Raw genomic sequence first — 22,606 nt, 5'->3', positions numbered from 1 at the left:
GCCGGGGAGCCCTGCAAGACCCACCGCCATATTAGGATGGCTGGTGGGTCTTCCTATCTGTCCGCCACCTTTCCGCCGCTGGCGGATTGCGCCCGCGGCGGAAAAGCATTAACATGGCTGGCGGTGTCTATCAGACACCGCCAGCCATATTAGGATGACAGCGGAAAGATGCCTTTACACGGCGGCATTTCCGCCGTGTAAAGGCATACGGATTTGTGTTTGGGGGCCCGTTGCGGGCCCCCAGGGGTGAAGGGGGGTGGGGGGTGCACATGGGGGGTACCTATGGTACCCCCCTGCATTTGCCTGCACAAAGCGGCAGGCACCGCGAGGTGCCTGCCGCTTTGTGCATGCAAATGCACAACTTACTTTTTTAACATTGCGGCGGGTGCTGCTTCAAGCAGCACCCGTCGCAATGATAAAAATACAGGATGTGACCGCCAGGGTGGCGGTCACATCCTAATTAGCACGGAGGGACCGCCGCTGCCCCTGCGGGCGGTCCCTCTTCCTCTAGGGTGGCGGACGGACGCAAGTCCGTCCGCCATCCTAATGAGCCCCATAGTCTGGTTAAGCATTTATTTGATTTGATCACATGGCACTTCAAACAGCTGTTCTTCCCGCTCCGTTTCTTACAGAACCTGGTACACCAAAAATAAAATGGTCCCAATGGTTTAAATCCTTCAACAGTTACATTATTGCCATTGATGGTGTTAAATGTTCTCCTATCCGGAAGAATGCGATGCTATATAATGCTTTAGGTGCAGAAGGTCAAAGGATTTTTGATCATCAACCCCAGATCGTCCGTCCGCCTTCAGATGACTGGAATGAATATAATGAGGCAATACTTAGATTAGAAAAACATTTCAAGGATGAACCAAGCATTATTGTTGAAAGACACACATTTTATACTCGAAAACAAAGAGAACATGAGTCTATTGACACTTTCTTAGCAGAGTTAAGAATTCTTGCTGCTTCTTGTGAATTTGAAGGTCCTATTGAACAATATTTAAGGGACCAATTGGTTGTTAATTGTCACTCTAATGAAGTTCAAAAAATAATTCTCTGCTGTAGGAATCCTTCACTTATTGAGACCTTGGAAATAGCAAGAGGTATTGAAAGATCTTTTCAGCTTCTAAAGAACTTGGGAATAATAGACCTTCCACTTCAGAAACTGTAAATAAGGTGTCACAACAAACTTCACAACCTGTAGTACATCGAGAAAGGGAAAAATCCTTTAACAAGAGTGAATCCTTTAACAAAAGTGATTGGAAAAAGTCTGATAAACCTCTCTCAATGTTATAGATGTGGATCAAAATCACATCTTGCTAATTCTTCTACATGCCCTGCCTTAAAATAGCAGTGTACTAATTGTAAGAAAATTGGACATTTCACTTCAGTTTGTAAGTTCAAATCTAAAACAATGTATGTGGAAACTGAAAATTTCAATGAAGTAAGTTTAGTAAGAGGAGAACATTCTGTGAAGAAAATCTTATTATCTGTTGACAACAAGACTCTGATGGTGCTGATCCAGTATGTGATGTAAAGATTGGTAATGTTCCAGTGAAGGTTACAGTTGATTCTGGATCCCCGGTCTCTATTCTTTCTGACGTATTTTTCTTTAAAGAATGGCAGGGGGTTGACTTAATTTCACCTGATATACATACAGTGGCCTTCAATGGGCAAGAAATTGAGATGGTGGGATATTTTGTTGACAATCTTACTTTTGAAGATAGAACAATTGATTCGAAGGTTTATATCTCTAAAAAAGGTTATAATATTTTAGGCTGGAAGGATCAAGGGAAATTTTAAATGATATTAAGACCAGGTACTGATAATCCTATTTCTTTAGATCGTTCTGAGAGTGTTAATTCGATAACTATTGATCCTTCATCATTAGACACCATTATTAATAAACATCAAGCTGTTTTTTCAGACAGATTGGGTTCAGTTAAGGGATTTGAACATAAAATAATTTTAAAACCAGATGCTATTCCCATAATTCATAAGGTCAGACACGTCCCTCTAAGCATTAAAGATAAATTAAGAGAGCATCTTGATCAGTTGTCAAATGAAGGGGTAATTGAACAAATCAATTCTTCCCTATCGATTTCTCCAATTGTTGTCGCACTTAAAAAGAATTGTGACAAACTCAGACTGTGTGTGGATCTCAGATCGTTAAACAAGAATATTCAGGTTGACTGTTTTCCCTTGCCTCGAATCCAAGACATGCTTGCTCAACTTAAAGGTACAAAGGTTTTCTCCACGATAGATTTGAGGGCAGCGTACCATCAAATTGAACTGAATGATGAGTCTAGGGATCTGACTGCTTTTAACACTCCATTTGGTCCTTTTAGATTTTTGAGACTACCATTTGGTTTGGCCTCAGCGGCCTCGGTCTTCCAAAAATGAATGTCTCAACTTTTTGGTAATGTTAAGGACGTGCTGGCATACCAAGATGATATATTAATTTCCACCAATACTGTTCAAGAATATCTTGTCAAATTAGATCAGGTTTTAGGCATTCTGAATAAACATGGCATGACTGTCAAGAAACAAAAATGCAAATTTTTACTTGATGAAGTGGAATATTTAGGTCAAGTCATTTCGCAAAGGGCATCAGTACTAAACAAGACTTACTTAAGGCCATTCGTGAGTGTGCTCAACCCTCCAACAAAATTAAGTTTGTGTGGGGAAATGAGCAAAATACAGCTTTTGAAAAATTGAAAGATTTAATCATAAGTGCTCCTACACTTAAACCATTTAGTGAGGATCTTACTTCTTATATTACTGTAGACGCAAGTAATACTGGACTAGGTGCGATATTTAGCCAAATGGCTGATGGCAATGAAAATATTGTTGCTTTTGCATCAAGGCAGCTTTCTTCCTCAGAAAAAAACTACAGTACGATAGAGAAGGAGGCTCTAGCTTGTGTCTGGGGTGTTAAACATTTTTCTACTTATGTATGGGGAAGAGAGTTTATACTTATTTCTGATCACAAGCCCCTTATTTTCATTTAGAATGATAAAGGATTAAGAAATGCCAGTCCTAGATTAGTTCGTCTGTTTTCAAAACTCTATGATTTCAATTTTGTAATGAGGCACATTCCTGGGGAAAAAAACTTTAAAGCAGATTTTTTATTGAGGTGTCCTTTAAATGTTTTAGAAAGTGACTCTATTCTTGATGACAAAGAAGTTGTAGTGAGCTTGGTTGAAGGTCTAAGATTAACAGAGGGAGTTATTTCTAAATCAAATTGGATAAAAGCTTCGACAAGTGACAATTCTCAAATACTTTTGAAAAAAATTGTATCTGATGGGTGGCCAAGAGAAGGTCAAATTGACAGGGAAATGATTCCTTTATCTAAAATTAAGGACAAGTTTAGTCTTGAAGAAAATCTTGTAATGAGGCGATCTTTACTTATCCCTTCCATCTCTATCAGAAATAAGGTTATTGCTTTGGCTCATAATGGCCATGGAGGCATTACTAGTACAAAGAAAAGACTAAGGCTGCATTACTGGTGACCTGGCATGGATATTTGTGTTGAAACTTTATTAAACAGTTGTGTTGAGTATTCTCATGCTGAAAAGTCTTTACGAACAGTCAATTCTCCTTTATCTCCACTTAAATTTCCTGAAAATCCTTGTGAGAAACTTGGCATGGACTTTTTGGGGCCGGTTGGAGGACTGAACCAAGGGTTTAGGTTTATATTAACAGTTGTGGATTACCACTCTAAATGGGTGTTGTTTAAATTTATGAGGGATCCCAATACTGAGAATGTAATCAAATGTTTTACAAAACTTTTTAGTTCTGAAGGTGTCCCTGGTTACCTTATTTCAGACAATGGTGTGCAAGTTTTTCACACAACATGAAGGATTTTTTAAATAATCTTGGAATCAAACATCTCACCACTGCTTTGTATAGTCCACAGGGAAATGGTTTAGTGGAAAGAGTGAATCGTATTTTGCAAGATTCTGTACAGTTAGCCATATTCTCAGGTCAACAAGTACAAGAGGTGGTAAGTGATAGAGCGTGGTCATATAAGAACACTCCTCACTCCACAACTGGAGTCACTCCGTTTGCGATGTTGCGAGGGAGAGAATCTTTCAATGAATTGTCTCCTGAATGGGTGGTAAGTAAAACCAAGTGTGAGGGAAATGTGTCTAATTTGGATCAAGTCAGAAACAAAGTTGAAAAATCTCAAATTGATTCAAAAATTAGATATGATGAGAGTAAACATGCTAAAAAAGAATGGTATAATGTGGGAGATAGAGTCAGAATAAGGAGACCATGTAAAGCAAAAGGTTCAAAGTTTTATCCTGAAACAACCATAGTCAAAGTGGGGAAACATGCTGTCATGGTTACTGGTGGGAAGTGGTGGAGTTACAGAAGTGTTGCTAAAGTGGCTAATGCTAAAGTGGAAAATTCAACTAAATCTGATCTAATGTTGCACTCTGATGAAAGTTCCTATGGTGTAGACGAATTTGTCAGCTCTGCAGGTAGTGCATCTATAGGAAATGAAGATTTATTGATTTCTAATGATGTTTCTGATAATTCTGAATTGACATTGACTGATTCTTCCATCAGAGTTAGTTCTAGGTTGAAATCTGCTCCTAAGTATTTAAATGATTATGTAACTTAATTTTGTCTTTTGTTCTACAGGAGAGGAGGTGTGTTATATCCTCTTCTTTCATTTTATTTGGGTTATTGTTTCATCTTAAGATGTTTAGAAATGGTTGTATATATCTTTAAGCAGTGTTGCTTAATGCATAAGCAGCGTTGCTTTATGCATCTTTCAATTAAGTTCTAGTTGCCTAGCTATGTTGGAATGTTGGGGCTCATGTCTTGAGTTGAGGACTGGAGCTTGACAGGTTAACACTCTGGCTTATCTGAGTGCTGTACTTGTTCTTAAGAATAAATCTTCTTTCAACTCATTCTTCTACATTTTTGTCTTCACTGGATATATCAGGAAGTCATTTGTGACGGCAGCCAAACCCCCCTCGACTCCAGGGCACATGCACATAGCCCCCATTGGCCATCTTCCATAAGGGGTATACTCCAACCCCGGCCATTCCTCCTCCTGGAGGAGGGGTCTCCGTCACACTCCTCCTAACGCTCTTTTTCTTTGACCACCTTCCTTCCCGCGAGCAGCCTGATGTAAGAGGTGCCGCTTTGCTTGTACTTACGAAAATTTTAAAACGTACTCACTTGCACTGTATTTTTAACTTTGTATCAGTACCGGGACTACTTAGGGCGGAGAGCAAGCGCAAGTGCAGCGGACGCGCGCAGCGGGCGCGCCAGCGGCGCGCCAGCGGCACGCCAAAGGCAAGCCCGTCTGCGCCCGTCCGCGGCCGTCCGGGGCAAGGGGCACCCACCATGCCCAATTTTTAACCTATACCTCGGAGGAACTCTGCCTCTACCAGGGCCCCTGGACCACCAGCCCTGGAACCGCCGCCCAAATTGCCAAACTTGGCCTCGCCCAGCCCCATCTCGCCCTCCCCTTCCCAGCCACCCTGCCTTCTCCACTACCCCACCTCCCCCTCCCTTAGAACCCCCTTTCCTGCTCAATTCGGCCTCCACTATCTCGGCCTTTCTTTTAAATACCAGATAGGCGGTCAAGCACCACCTCGAACTATTTGTGTTTCTTGACTCCTATAAGCCTGATCTCCTGTTTCTGACAGAAACTTGGTTCTGCCCAGATTCCCTGCCCAATGTACTTGCAGCCCTCCCCTCCTCCTATTACGTCCTGCGGCAAGGCAGGAGGTGGCGTCGCCCTGATTGTCCGTTCTGGCCTTCACTTTCAATTGCTCTCCTTCCCGACCATCATGGCAGTCGACTGTCTGGTGATGCGATCTGCCTCCTTTCAAATCCCTATTACCTGCGTCCTCGTCTAACGCCCCCCCAATCTACACCCCACTTTATTCCCGGGCTTCAGGAATTGCTCGCTACGCTAGCAGTTAACAACTCCTCCGTTCTAGTTCTTGGGGACTTCAATTTCTGGTCATCCGACCCCGCGGAAGACGCGGTGTCTAAAGATTTCACCGACCTCCTTCACAGTTTAAACTTTGTGTCCCATGTCCACATACCCACCCATGTCCAGGGGCATACCCTGGACCAAATTTGGTCACTCAACGTCCCGGTCACACCCCCAATCATCACGCCCTGTCTTTGGTCCGATCATTTTTTAATTTCGTTTTTCCTCGACCTTAGCTACGCCAAACGCCCTCCTTTTCCCAAAAACAACTGGGCCCGCAATTGGAATAAGGTCGACATGCCCTCCCTCTCCTCCTCCCTTCAAGGTTCCTGCCCCGCCCTAGAGGAGTTTGTCCCCTCAGCTCAGGTAGCTGCCATTAATGATTGGCTCTCCAGAGCGTGCGACCAAATGGCTCCCGTGAGAGGCGTCGCAGTTAGACGCACCCACAATGCCAACAGATGGTTCACCAATGACCTTAAGGAGAAAAAACTGGTCGTGCGTCAGGCTGAGCGCACCTGGAGGCACGCCTACTGCCCGACTTTAAAAGCACATTATTCCCTCACACTTAACGCATAAAAAAAAGCTATTCTTCTTGCCAAGACGGACTACTTTTCGGGCAAAATTCTCTCGGCTGAAAATCAGCCCAGGGACATTTTTTCCACTGTCTATGAGCTGGCCTCGTCAGATAGAGCTTCCCTCAAACCTTCCCCCTCTCAATCTCTGTGTGATTCCCTTAACAATTTTTTTATCGAGAAAATTGCAATCATCAAGGCCAATATGCCACCGCCTTCCTCCTCCTTCATTGCCCCTCAGCCTGCGCCCAACAGATCCCACTTGGACCATATACCTCCTTTGACCAGGGAAACCCTTCCTCCCCTGTTGGCCCGGGTTAAGTCTGGTTCCCCCTCCGATGTCTGCCCTGCTTTTGTATTGAGAGAGATCTTTCTAGCTTGCCCTGCGCCCCCCTTGGTTTTCCTCAATGATTCCCTCAAACTAGGCACTGTTCCTGATTATCACAAATCGGCAACAATAATCCCTATTTTGAAAAACCCTGTTGCCGATCCCTCTTCCCTCTCCAACTACCGTCCCATTTCCCTCCTCCCCTACTTGGGCAAAATCCTGGAGTGCCACATTACCACAGTCCTCAGCTCTTTTGTCGAGGACAATGGCTTTTTAGCCCCCTGTCAGGCTGGCTTTCATCCACTCCACTCCACCGAGAAAGTCGTGGTTTCAGTCATGGACAAACTCAGGGAGGGGATGGATGTTAACCGGCCCAAGGCTTTGGTCCTCCTTGATTTGTCCGCCGCCTTCGACACGGTTGATCATTCCATTCTTCTCACCCGTGTCGAGGCAGCGGGCGTCAGGGGGCCCACCCTGGCTTGGCTCACTTCTTTTCTGAGAGACCGCACTCAGGCCGCCCATCTGGCAGACTTTTCTGCCTCCCCACGCAAGGTGCAGTGCGGTGTCCCTCGGGGTTTCTCCCTTACTCCCCTTCTGTTTAATTTGTACATCTTTCCCCTCATTTTTGCTTTACAGCAGCTGGAGGGTATGGTTTTCAATTATGCTGACGACCTCCAGCTCATCTTTAACCTCTCCCACTCTCCTGAGTCCATTCACAGTTTTCAATCAGTTATGATTTTCATCAGGGACTGGATGAACCTTAACCATCTAAAACTTAACGCAGACAAAACTGAGTTGGTTCTTACCGGTGGTTCATCTAGTCCCTGGACCCCCACGTTTTGGCCCCCCTCCCTTGGTTCCCCCCCTTCACCCTCCCACTCAGTCAAAACACTCGGGTCACGCTGAACCAACATCTCACCTTGCACTCCCAGATCAGCATGGTGGTCTCTTCTTGTTTTTTTACCCTTCGTACCATTAGAAAGATCTCCAGATTCTTTTATTTTCCTGCTTTAAAACTCATCTTGATGGCGATGGTTCTATCGTGCCTAGACTACGGTACCATCTTATACAATGGCGTCCCCGCCTATGCCCTCCGACATCTCCAACTGGTCCAGAACCAAGCTGCCCACCTTATCCCTGGTCTTTCTAAGTTGCACCATGCTACTCCTCTATTAAAGGCCTTGCACTGGCTCCCCATCAGAGAGCGGGCCCTCTTCAAGCTGGGATGCACAACGTTTCAGGCCCGCGCCGGAACTGCTCCAGCTTTTATAAACTCGGAAATCAAAAACTAAAGGCCTGCCAGAGAACTGCGCTCCTTCACCCAGTCTCTTCTTTCTGTACCGTGGTTCAGGAAGAATAGATTGGGGGTATGAAATTCGCTGTTCTTGGCCCCACTTTCTGGAACTCCCTCCCTCCCACCATCAGATCTACACCCTCGTATTCTGAGTTCCGCAAGGCGCTCAAAACTTTTCTTTTTGTGCAAGCTTTCTCGCCCTAGTCCCCGCACCTCTCCCTCCCAGGTTTTGCATCCTTCAGCGCCAAGAAACCGCCTGGTATACGCGTGCTTAATAAATACTTTTAAATTCAAATTCAATCCCCATTTATCAAGTCGGCTCCAAGCCTGTATCCCTATAATCAACTCCCTAGTGTGAGTCTTTAATCCGATCACCCTTTTCTCTTCCAAGTCCTGATCAGTGTTTTGCAATCTATGATTACTCTGCAACATTTTCGTCCTTGACAAGTCCACATCATATTTGTTTGCCAATTCAGTCAGTTTCTCATGAGCCGACCTAGCATTTCGAGTCACATCCTTCGCTACAAACAGCAACTCATCGGGTTCATAGAGTTCAATTCGCTCTATAGGCAAATTTCCTTCCACTAGGTCATCCACTTCTGCTTTTAGCCGCATCACATCAATTCTCTTTGCCCTTATTGCTGCACTCAGAGTATCTCGACTAGATGCATCACTTGACTCCCTGCACTCATTGTCCTGTCCCCCACTTCTACTCACTTCAGGGGTGTTATGGGGGACCCTCTTGTTCCCGATGCTCCCATGATCTCAGTCATCTCTTGGCTTGTCGCTCTGAGACCCTTCAACTGTCTACCACGATCTCAAATCTGGCCTCAATTCCCCAAAATATTTTGGTCTTGGTCCCCTCAGATCCATCGGTCCTCTCAACGAATCTGCCGTCACTGGTAACGGTGTACTTGATTCTACGGGTCTTGACATTTGACTAAGTCCATCCACCACACTGTTCCTTCCATAACTAACACTCCTTTCCTTTCCTGTCTGTGGTGGACTTCCTCTTCTCACCTGCTCTGGATTGTATACTGACACTATGGGGCCAATGGTAACCGGTACCGTAAGAGCATCCGGCAACCTCTGAGAATTGACACACTCTACATTTTGCGTTTCTCCTGCTGAAAGCTTTCCCACTACTTCGGTTCTAGGAGGAATTTGCGGTACTCTGTCTTCCTCTACTGGGGCTGACCTCTCCTCTCCTGACTCTGGGTTGCATGGAGGTGGTCTCACAGACAACAGCCTTTCTATCAAGCTAACATCCGTATCACTCTCATCATCCTCTATATTGTTTTTCTGCGCCTCCTCTGTCTTGACCAACAGCGGGTACAATTTAGCTCCCTCAATTGACTGTACTGTCCATCTCTTTTCCAATGCATCCCACCTCGCATCCTGGACTGCCCTAACTGATCTCTTCACTCTTTTCTGACGCCTGTCTCAGTTCCTCTCATGCGCGGCCCTGATCCACGCATTCAAGGCTTCCAACTGTATCAGTCTAGGTAGGGAACCCATGATCGATTTCAACTGATACAACACCTCAAATCTGAAGGTTCCATATCTGGGAAAAGTCAACTCCTCATTTCCGTCCGTCATCTTAGCCCAATTTTCAAGCCACAATATGGTGTACAACCCAACATTCGTAGCCATGTAGTGCGCCGGAGTATCCTCTGGCGGGGCTTCTTCTCCCTCCGCGGTTCTAGTCTTTTCTCACTTCTAAACAAATCTCGTAAAACTTTAAAACATTTCATGATGAAACCCAGCGTTTCTCTCTCACAGCTCTCTTTTACTTCCTGATGACAATCCACCAATCCCAGCGTGGCTCCACACCAACCGCCCTATCCCAGCGCGGCACCTTCTGACGTCACTCGCCTCCGCTTCACAGCAGTTCTCCTCCTTTGCAACTCGTCCCTCACTCAGACACGCGTCCCAATCATACACTGAAATGATCACTTCCGACCAAGCAATCACCTCACTGACTGTACGTCCACAGTCTGACTGTACGTCCACAGTCGCGTAATTGTCACCGAACTGGCAACTGTCTGTCCACGAAATGACCGGACATTCACCTCACTGATAGGTTACAACCACATGGCAACTCATGACCAGCGTCAGTTACTCACGCACTCACACATTCGTTCCCCCTATCTCGGTCCTGCGGGCAATCGATGGTACCTCACGATTCCCTTAACAATGCTCGACAATTACTATGGGTGTTCGATACACCCGAACCACTTAAGCTACTGCTTGAGCCTAAGATTTTCCCGGGCTGCACGCGCTCACAGCCTTATCTCCTTTCATACAACAGGCATTCCGACTCCGCAAGACATTACAACACAAAGCGCAAAACATAAACCCCGCAATCTAACAACATAAGACCCTATTCATACTCATTCTCCTCGGAACTGCTGCTTCCGCTCACCGTCACTCTCCGCCGGTTTCCATGAAACGCCTTTCTCCGCCAACAATCCACTGGGCAATCATCACCTAATTTCTATGGGCCTGGGGAAACTCTTGTCCTAATCTAGATCTCCCCTCGCTCTAGAAGGGAAACCATCCTCTGTAGCTACCAACTCTAGAATCCCAGGTCAGGTCGACTGATCCTTTTTCCCTGTCTTAAAAGCGTGGAGGGAGGATCTTTGTTATCATATCATCAAACAACATTGCAATCCAAATTTAACATAAACTCAAAGGACCACTGATTACGAAGTAGAATTTTAAAGAATTTATTACATAGCCAAAAATAATTGGATGTACAAACATCTCAGCAAAAGATTCAGGAAATAAACCGGAACTCATACATACATGATCCTACGCAGGAGTCTCAGACGACTCAAGATGAAAAGCAAATCAATTCAAGGATCATTAGGCAAAGAAATACAATCCCAACTTGAGTCCGAGACTGCATTTACAAAGGAAAATAAATTTTGGTTAGGCTGTCCCTACCCTGACTCTAAAGTGACATCCCTACTTAACATTATTCCCAGGCAAGAATAAAGGTGTCAGCAGTGAAGGCTTCCTAAGAAGTACATTCACTTTCACATAAGTAGTTCTCAACTACCGAGCTCGTTCTAAGATCTCTCCTGCTGAAAGCTTTCCCACTACTTCGGTTCTAGGAGGAATTTGCGGTACTCTGTCTTCCTCTACTGGGGCTGACCTCTCCTCTCCTGACTCTGGGTTGCATGGAGGTGGTCTCACAGACAACAGCCTTTCTATCAAGCTAACATCCGTATCACTCTCATCATCCTCTATATTGTTTTTCTGCGCCTCCTCTGTCTTGACCAACAGCGGGTACAATTTAGCTCCCTCAATTGACTGTACTGTCCATCTCTTTTCCAATGCATCCCACCTCGCATCCTGGACTGCCCTAACTGATCTCTTCACTCTTTTCTGACGCCTGTCTCAGTTCCTCTCATGCGCGGCCCTGATCCACGCATTCAAGGCTTCCAACTGTATCAGTCTAGGTAGGGAACCCATGATCGATTTCAACTGATACAACACCTCAAATCTGAAGGTTCCATATCTGGGAAAAGTCAACTCCTCATTTCCGTCCGTCATCTTAGCCCAATTTTCAAGCCACAATATGGTGTACAACCCAACATTCGTAGCCATGTAGTGCGCCGGAGTATCCTCTGGCGGGGCTTCTTCTCCCTCTGCGGTTCTAGTCTTTTCTCACTTCTAAACAAATCTCGTAAAACTTTAAAACATTTCATGATGAAACCCAGCGTTTCTCTCTCACAGCTCTCTTTTACTTCCTGATGACAATCCACCAATCCCAGCGTGGCTCCACACCAACCGCCCTATCCCAGCGCGGCACCTTCTGACGTCACTCGCCTCCGCTTCACAGCAGTTCTCCTCCTTTGCAACTCGTCCCTCACTCAGACACGCGTCCCAATCATACACTGAAATGATCACTTCCGACCAAGCAATCACCTCACTGACTGTACGTCCACAGTCTGACTGTACGTCCACAGTCGCGTAATTGTCACCGAACTGGCAACTGTCTATCCACGAAATGACCGGACATTCACCTCACTGATAGGTTACAACCACATGGCAACTCATGACCAGCGTCAGTTACTCACGCACTCACACATTCGTTCCCCCTATCTCGGTCCTGCGGGCAATCGATGGTACCTCACGATTCCCTTAACAATGCTCGACAATTACTATGGGTGTTCGATACACCCGAACCACTTAAGCTACTGCTTGAGCCTAAGATTTTCCCGGGCTGCACGCGCTCACAGCCTGATCTCCTTTCATACAACAGGCATTCCGACTCCGCAAGACATTACAACACAAAGCGCAAAACATAAACCCCGCAATCTAACAACATAAGACCCTATTCATACTCATTCTCCTCGGAACTGCTGCTTCCGCTCACCGTCACTCTCCGCCGGTTTCCATGAAACGCCTTTCTCCGCCAACAATCCACTGGGCAATCATCACCTAATTTCTATGGGCCTGGGGAAACTCTTGTCCTAATCTAGATCTCCCCTCGCTCTAGAAGGGAAACCATCCTCTGTAGCTACCAACTCTAGAATCCCAGGTCAGGTCGACTGATCCTTTTTCCCTGTCTTAAAAGCGTGGAGGGAGGATCTTTGTTATCATATCATCAAACAACATTGCAATCCAAATTTAACATAAACTCAAAGGACCACTGATTACGAAGTGGAATTTTAAAGAATTTATTACATAGCCAAAAATAATTGGATGTACAAACATCTCAGCAAAAGATTCAGGAAATAAACCGGAACTCATACATACATGATCCTACGCAGGAGTCTCAGACGACTCAAGATGAAAAGCAAATCAATTCAAGGATCATTAGGCAAAGAAATACAATCCCAACTTGAGTCCGAGACTGCATTTACGAAGGAAAATAAATTTTGGTTAGGCTGTCCCTACCCTGACTCTAAAGTGACATCCCTACTTAACATTATTCCCAGGCAAGAATAAAGGTGTCAGCAGTGAAGGCTTCCTAAGAAGTACATTCACTTTCACATAAGTAGTTCTCAACTACCGAGCTCGTTCTAAGATGCTCCTTCCTACACCCTACTCTGCCCTGAGTTCACAATCTACCTACATCCTGCTTTTCCCAAAGCCTGTACTCTGTCTCTAGTCTGCTCTCCGCTAGAGCCCACTCGAATCTGAATCTCCACCCTCCGATGCTGTCCCTAATACAAAATCCCCAAAACAGTCGACACGCTTTCAGGCACGCCCCTCTGGAAGGTGTGGGTCTTTGGATTTTTCCAGTATGGCTCCTCTCCATCAAGCATCTGTTGGAGTGTCCTTGAGTCCCAGGCACCTTCTCCGCTAAATGTTGCACTCCCAAATTCCTTGGCATCCTTTCTGCACTCGCGCCTACCAACCTAACTCCTAATCAATGGTTCATTCTACCAAACTAGGCCCGTGGCCTTGCACCTGCAGGCTGATGTAAGTGAGAAAAAAGCTTGCAACATTCGAAGTTACAATTCAACATTTGCTGAGGACAGCCTTTCCCAAAAATAAGAAAACATTTTCTACGACTAAAGCTAACCAAGGAAAAACACAACTAGGCCTCTACTGGCTTCAGCACATCTCAGGCCCTTATACATTGAATGCATTTCTAACACAGCCTAACATTACATTTCATCGTTCTAAACGTTAATTCTATTTTCAATGCAAGCAATGCATCTTTTCATATTAAAAGCCTAGGTTAATTCACTCATTAATAAGCATATGTATTTTCTACTAAGGCAAATTACAATTAATGCGACATTTCACCTGTGACTACATTTTCTACATTATGCAAACTTCTATTATTGTTAAGGCACTATTTTATCTATGTTTAATAAACACTCCATTACTTATTGCACTGATCCCCGGCCTAATATTACATTTTCAAACACAGATATTAGTAAAAGTCCTCTAGATATGTGGGTGCTGACTACGATTGATTATAATGCACCCCTACAGATTTCAAAATAACATGGCGCTCTCTCAAGGACTTGAGCTAAGAAGGGAGTGTTCACATCTTGTTATGTATAATTGTTCTCACAAGAATCCCCACATACTATATGTATCAAATACGGAAGAGTCTGTGAGAAGAGACAATTATGACGATCATGTGCAATATCCAAACAGTCAATCAATCAATCAAGGTCTTGTATAGCGTGGCTACTCCCCCGTGAGGGTCTCAAGGTGCTGGCGGAGGGGTGGCTGCTGGTCAGACTGGGTGGAGGATCATTCGAAGAGTCAGGACTTGAGGTCCTTCCTGAATTGGGTCAGTGATGCAAATTACCTGAGGTGGAGAGGCAGGGTGTTCCAGGTCTTACTCCAATTTTTCATCATATAGCAGGTGAGAAAGAGCACCTGCGTGCAAAAAAACCAGGCAGGGAAAGGGGAGTTCTCCAAAAAGACAATATGTAATTTCAATATAGCAACATGACTAAAAAGATTATTGTAATCTCCAACAGAGATCCCTCCAGATCCATGTTAATAATTCATCATAATTAAAGATGGAAAAACATGCCCAACTGAACACATCATCAACAATCACGCAAGGGAGTCTACACAGAAAAAACAAAAGACACAAAAATTGTCTGCAAAGTCCAAACATCATCGTTTCTATTTTCAATTATCTTTGTAAAAGGCAAAAGGGAGCACCTTAGTACAATAAATCAGGCAAGGAAAGGAAAATGCCTGCTAGCTCTCAAAATACAATGATCTATATCCCATTTCAAGAGAATCCAAAGCAGACCTTTTCAAACACCAACTAGACCAAGCTAGAAATCGCCCCAAAAAACTTTTTGAGCTAATCAAAATTTAATCCAAGGACGCCCCTCAACGTTTACAAGATTATGCCCAATCACAACCCAACTGTGAACAATTCTCTGCCTTCTTCACTCAGAAGACCCTCAACATCGAGAACGATCTCTCAAAGGACCGATTACTCTATTCGGTGCCACAATCACAACCCCTTCAGCCACCTCCAACTACCACACACCAAATCCCTTCAAAGTGTGTTCGAAAGAACAATTCCGCCTGGTCGTCCTTTGACACCTACTCGGAAGAGGTTTTGGGTAAGATTCTAAATACCTTGAAACCTTCCAACCACCTCATCGATCCGCTCCCTGCTAGCGCTGTTAAAGACCTTACCCCATGGCTGCTGCCGCTATGGACCAAAATCATCAACAGTTCACTCCAACAAGGTTGCATTCCAGATACCCTCAAAGTCGGTCAAGTTTCACCCATCCTTAAGAAACCAACAGCTGACCCCACGAATCTTAACAACCATCGTCCTATATCCAATATCCCTACCCTGGCCAAACTCCTTGAAAAATGCGTACACCACCAACTAACAAATCATATCGTTCACTTTGACCTCCTTGACAACTACCAATCAGGCTTCAGAGCAGGGCACAGTACGGAATCAGCCATGACTCACATCATTGATGATGCACTTCAAATCCTGGACCAAAACTGCGCATGCCTACTCATCCTGCTGGACCTATCTTCAGCTTTTGATACGGTCAAACACAAGAGTTTATTGGATCTGCTCAGACTGAGGATGGGTCTTTCAGGACCAGTGCTAAATTGGTTTACCTCCTTTCTTCATAATCGTACACAACAATTCAAGATTAACAACACTCTTTCCAACCCAGTTCCAGTAAGGCTGGGCGTCCCACAAGGATCCTCACTTTCACCGACATTGTTTAACTTGTTCATGGAGCCTCTAACCGAAATTCTTCAAGCGTCTAACGTGCAATATCATATGTACGCTGATGATACACAACTGTATCTCAAGATTAACACCTTAGAAGACATTAAACAGCTTAACTCCACACTCATGAACACCCAAACATGGTTGACAGAAAATCATCTCAAACTGAACGCTCTAAAGACTGAATTTCTCCTTATATCCTCCCCCGCTAAAATCCGTTTGATGCAAAACTTAATCCAACACCTCACTGCACTCAACGTGCATCCAACTATTGTGGACTCAGCAAAATCATTGGGAATAACTCTGGGCAGCAATCTCACCGTGCAGAAACACGTTAGCAATGCGACAAAGGGAGAAAACTTCAAGCTAAACATTCTCACGAAATTTAAGCCATTTTTACCAGTCAACGATTTCAAACAGGCTGTACAAGCACTAGTTATCCCCCGTGTGTATTATGCTATTGTCTCTCTATGCGGCCTCCCAAAAAGCATCTACAGCTCCCCTTAGAGCATCAATAACCCCGCGGCAAGACTCATCATTGGTTCGAAAAAACGTTCCCACATCTCCCCTGACCTAAAAGCCCTGTACTGGCTCACGTTCGAAGCAAGAATTCACCTAAAAATCGCTTGCATCACACATAAGGCCTTACACCACAAGGCACCCATTTATCTCGCACAGAAATTGACAATCTCTGGTGGTTCACGGTCCTCTAGGAGTGCAGATAACCTTCTCCTGAAACCTCGAAGACTCAATAAAAAAAAAACAGATAAACGTTCCTTCTCTGGGATGGCGCCTCGGATTTGGAATTCTCTTCCCCCTGAAACCAGAATGAATTCTTCTTTCGTATCTTTCAAAAAGGAAGTAAAAGCGATTCTCATGGCAAAATTTACTTGACCACTCTGCCCGGCCCTGAACACATTTCTTCCGAGACTCTCTGTGTATGTTCTTGAAACAACCATGAACCCATTTTTTGGTATTTTTACGACTTTCCTGTGTTTTTATTTTATTTATCCTATGCTTGTTCTCTATATTGTGCCTTACTATTCATATGTTTTAATCAACTTTGTTCATTGTAAAGCGCTCTGATATCCGCAAGGATCTTGTTCGCGCTCTGTAAAACCTTCTAAATATATCGTAAGTTTTCCCAATGTATCGGCACAACTAAACACAACATAAGGAATCCAACAAAGATACCACTGGATCCATGTTGTTATAACCCTCCCAGATAGAGACCACAAACTCACCCAACTGGACAAATAGTCGAATAATCATTACAAATTCATTGAGTATACTGTCCTTTCCCTCTCCTAGAAAGTGGTGGAATTCATTATCCATGTTGCGTCCCTGGAACGTGGTCTTAGGTGGCATATCCATTTGGCGTTGGTTTGTCTCAGAAGCAGCACCCTGTCACCACCATGTGGGTTTTTAGTTACATGGTAATTCCAAAGAACCAAAAGCTCGAATCATTCGAATGCATAACTCTATAGTAATCTGTCAGGGGATATCTGCTGTCCCCATTTTTTAGCACTCTGCAAAATTCTTGTATGCACAACTTGAGGCTCCGGGCCCAAATATACTATGTCGCAATTACAACATATTACATAGATCACAAAATATGTGTTGCAATTAATAAAATTTTTATACTGTGCACCTGAGATGTATTGAGTCTAAACTCCTTAGTTATATTTTTACCATATAGGCACAAGTTGCAACTGTTGGAGGTGTAAAAAACCACAAGGTTTAGATGGTATACAGGAGCCAATCTGTTGTGTGATGGTAAAGTAACTAGGGCACAGGGAGTCTCTTAGTGTATGTCCCCTCCTATATACCACCCTGGGGTTCCTATCAATCTCATAGCATAACTCCCTTGATACTGAGTGAATCTTTCTACCTGCCAATGCTAGCTCAGTGCAATCATATCCTCTAATCAGGAAATAAGTTTTAGTATCTGCTATGTTTCTCCTGAACATGGTGTCCTCACTACAATTCCACCTGACACGGACCATTTTGCCATTGATGGTACAAGATTACCAGTTTGGGTTATTTCTAAAACACCATACTCACCTGGGCCCATAAACATTCATACATTAAGCTGGCAATCCTGCACATCCGTTCTTAAATTTGATCTGATTTGATTTTAATTTTACCTGTACTTTTCTTACCAAACTTAAGTGTTCAATTTCCTCTGACTGACGGATCAGGTTTTTAGAATAATAGGCATAAATATAACATTTACTCTTAATTCATTAAATAATCACAGAGTCTGGAGCATTTTAAAAACTTTATCTATGCAATATTTTGTGAGTCAAATTCCAACACATATCGGTCACTAACTTTTCAAGAAGGAAAATAATCATCAAAGAAAAATCCTTAAAGTCTTAGAGAAACTCTTAGACATTGGTGGCTGGGAAGGGTGAGAAATGGAAACGGTACAAGGACATACCGCACAGATTTATATTTACCTAGAATGGTGCGAGGACCAACCCCTGGCCAAGGGCTGGAAAGAAGGCTCCCAACTAATCAGGAGCCACAGGTCAGGACAGTTTCAGAAGAGGACAGGTAACCTCCGCTAAGTGCAACGCCAGCGTCACATCCCTCTCTGGTGCTACTCTGGTTTCCTTCTAGATGGACAGAATCTTCTCCCTCAGCAATCTCCCGATTCTTTTTAGAGTGCTCGACCATCCCTCTGAGCTCTGCTTCAGCATACATTGGTATAGGAAAAAGGGGTCCCAGACAAAACACAACAAATTCCACAATTCAAGGTATAATACGTGGGATTATTTCACAAAAGGTCGAGTCAAGGTGCAAAGTGTTTTAATTTTCACAGCACCTGTGCTAAACATTCATTAGCTCATTACTCACAACATGAATAAACACATATTAAACACAATTTCAATAAGCCCAAAGAGGGGGGAGAGGGAGAGGGAAGTGCAAGGGGGAAAAAATTAACATTTCTTGCTAGTTAGACATCACTATTTCAAAAAACATATTTACAATTACGTGTGACCATATTTGGAAAATCACAAGAGAGAATACACAGATCCCCAAGCGTGGGGTCTACACCAGTGTGTAAGAAAACAACATCATGTTTTGTTTTGTTTTTGTGTCTTTTTTGATACAGAATCTCCTATTTGGCTGTATACATTAAACCATTCCGTGGGAGTTCAAAACAGTAGAGAAGTCTACGTTTCGACCCTAGATTGTAGGACAGTGTATCCTTACTAGGCGGGTCTTCGTCAGGACGTGAGGGAAGGGAAGGAGTGTAGGGCTGTTCCTAAAGGTGAAAATAGAAAAGACTGCTCAGGAGTCATATAAATTCCTGTTAACACATAGTTCTGGCCAAAGCCGGGCGGAGCGGTGGATCGTTAAAAAATCAGCGGTATCTCTAAAGCGTTGCTGTGTAGGATCAAGGTGCGTGTATCAATACAATGAAGTTAGGTCCATACAAATCATGGTTCAGCAGTGGATCCGCGATAACATGGTAACGCTGAAATGCGAGTCAGCGTCTGTTCTGTTCAGGGTCCAGTTTTACAATTCAAAGTCTCTGCGTTAGTGGGAACCTTACAGCAAATAATCAATTGCGGTCGGAGGATATTCTTAAAGGGCGGCGGTGTGCTCGAGTCCAAGGTCCACCATTTAATCCGAAGTGTTTGTCTCCATGCGCGCGTGTATGCAGCAGCGTCTCATCTCAGTCAAGAAGAATCAGGAGGAGTCTTCTTGACTGAGATGAGACGCTGCTGCATACACGCGCGCATGGAGACAAACACTTCGGATTAAATGGTGGACCTTGGACTCGAGCACACCGCCGCCCTTTAAGAATATCCTCCGACCGCAATTGATTATTTGCTGTAAGGTTCCCACTAACGCAGAGACTTTGCATTGTAAAACTGGACCCTGAACAGAACAGACGCTGACTCGCATTTCAGCGTTACCATGTTATCGCGGATCCACTGCTGAACCATGATTTGTATGGACCTAACTTCATTGTATTGATACACGCACCTTGATCCTACACAGCAACGCTTTAGAGATACCGCTGATTTTTTAACGATCCACCGCTCCGCCCGGCTTTGGCCAGAACTATGTGTTAACAGGAATTTATATGACTCCTGAGCAGTCTTTTCTATTTTCACCTTTAGGAACAGCCCTACACTCCTTCCCTTCCCTCACGTCCTGACGAAGACCCGCCTAGTAAGGATACACTGTCCTACAATCTAGGGTCGAAACGTAGACTTCTCTACTGTTTTGAACTCCCACGGAATGGTTTAATGTATACAGCCAAATAGGAGATTCTGTATCAAAAAAGACACAAAAACAAAACAAAACATGATGTTGTTTTCTTACACACTGGTGTAGACCCCACGCTTGGGGATCTGTGTATTCTCTCTTGTGATTTTCCAAATATGGTCACACGTAATTGTAAATATGTTTTTTGAAATAGTGATGTCTAACTAGCAAGAAATGTTAATTTTTTCCCCCTTGCACTTCCCTCTCCCTCTCCCCCCTCTTTGGGCTTATTGAAATTGTGTTTAATATGTGTTTATTCATGTTGTGAGTAATGAGCTAATGAATGTTTAGCACAGGTGCTGTGAAAATTAAAACACTTTGCACCTTGACTCGACCTTTTGTGAAATAATCCCACGTATTATACCTTGAATTGTGGAATTTGTTGTGTTTTGTCTGGGACCCCTTTTTCCTATACCGAATAAATACCCAGGTCCCACTGACTATATGGGTTCAACCCCAATATTTACTAAATCAGCATACATTGGGTCAGTGACAGGTCTTTGACAAGTCGGACAAACTAACTGTCTAAGCCTACCTTAGTTATACAAAATGTCAGTGTATGTACCTCCCTCCAATGTTTCAATATTCATGTATTCCCTGTATTTGATTGGTCAGTGGGATGGGGAGACGTCATCACACCATACTAATATGAAGTCATCTTCTTAGATTTAATGTGCTAATCCCACCCATAATTTACTTTCCCAAGCTTTTATTCCTCCCAGCAACATTCATATTACTTTTAATGCAATGTATTTTATTTTATACACATCTTTTTCCCCTCGTCGGGTCAAGAGGTAAAGTTCTCAGGCGCATCACTGGTGAGATGGGAATTGGCAGAAATTCAATGTCACCGCTCAAGGTCTTGCAGTGTTTCCAGCACATGAGCAGAAGGTTTTCAAAATGGCAATTCAAGTCACCCTTCAGGCCCAAATACGAGCTATTAATAAAGTCATAGAGGGACATATTAGAATACAGAAATAAATTAATGCACTATATAACACGTAATTCTACTCTAATCCCAGTACTTTATTTTAACTATTGCATTAGTAGTTAAGCAAGACATGCCAAGTTTAGTTTGAGCAGAAACATATGCATTAGCATGTGAGGTTTGAAGCAGCTATTTTAGGCTCTACTGCGCAGCTGCAGAGAATTCCCACCAAAAGCAAAAGACGTCATACTGCGTAGTTGCAGTAGACGCATGCGCAGAGGAGTACCCGCGTTTTCGGCAGCCATTTTAAGACACTCGGATTACTTGTTAGTAAAGTACATTAGAAAGCTTCCCCTAGATACAGAAATGTGGTGTAATGTATTTATTAGTAAATACAAACATGTTGTTTCGAGAGGTTTGAACACAAGCAAGTTTCTTTAATTACGAAACCTTGCTCCATCACCATACAGCATGTTCTTGATAACTGAGGACATACGCGCACTTGACGCATGCAAAATGCTGTTATATGCTGTTTTTTGCAGAACATGTTGTTGTAAATCACACCTTCTTTTACATAAAATTGGAAATCCAGAAATATTTTTTTTTTATTTATGGTGGCTCATTGTCAGTTTTATATTATAAGGATTATTATTGAAGTATGAGAAATAGTCATACAGTGCCTTGGTTGAGATGCTCTGAAGGCAGATGATGTCATCATTGCACCTCCCCCAGAAGACTATATGTTCAGTCCAAGGGGAAGCACCTCTGCCCTAGTCATGCTCCCTCTCATTCCAGCCCATGAAAAGGCCAGAATAAGAGGGAGCAAACCAGGAATCTATAGCTGTACCCTGGAGTTGGTGGTACGAGCGGCCATCTTGAATAAAGCTGTTTCGGGACAGTGTATCGATCATTACTAGTATTGTATGCTTAAGTTCTAAATTATCTGCCCTGTCCAGGAAAGACCTGACTGCGAGTAATCCAAAGTCCTTACGTATACACACTGGTTCCATCAAATGTCACAAACTGAAGGTTCTCACACCATGAAAGGTTGTTAAATTCAGTGAGGATATCCTTGCCATCCTGTAAAAAGATGGTAGGTTGATGATAGATTGTTGGAGTTTGATATCCACAAATTCCGACAATCTTTCTATGGGAGACCCCACACACAAAATGATAGGTCTTCCGGGGGGGAATCATGGGTATCTCATCTCGCCTTCCCAATCACCAAATATCAATATTCTTCATCAGACAATAAACACGTATTTCTATTCTCCCAACTTCATATTGATGAACTCAGTGAGTTCCTATATGGGATTGGTGTTAATGCATTCATAACAATGGTGTTTATTTAACTGATGGTCCCTCCGATCTTGTTTTCTGCACCAACAGTATTACATTTGGATATTAAAAGCTTACCGGAGGTTTGCAGCCTCCAAAGGCGCATCGATTCTGACTTAATTATCTCTGTCAACTCACTTACTCAGTCGCAGGGTAATGTTTGGTACGTAGCTCACCAGAGTCCTA

This window comes from Lissotriton helveticus, chromosome 4_1 (genome assembly GCF_964261635.1).
Source record: "Lissotriton helveticus chromosome 4_1, aLisHel1.1, whole genome shotgun sequence".
In the NCBI taxonomy this organism is placed as follows: Eukaryota; Metazoa; Chordata; class Amphibia; order Caudata; family Salamandridae; genus Lissotriton; species Lissotriton helveticus.
The sequence above is the reverse complement of the archived record's forward strand: the minus strand, read 5'-3'. Positions refer to the sequence as shown.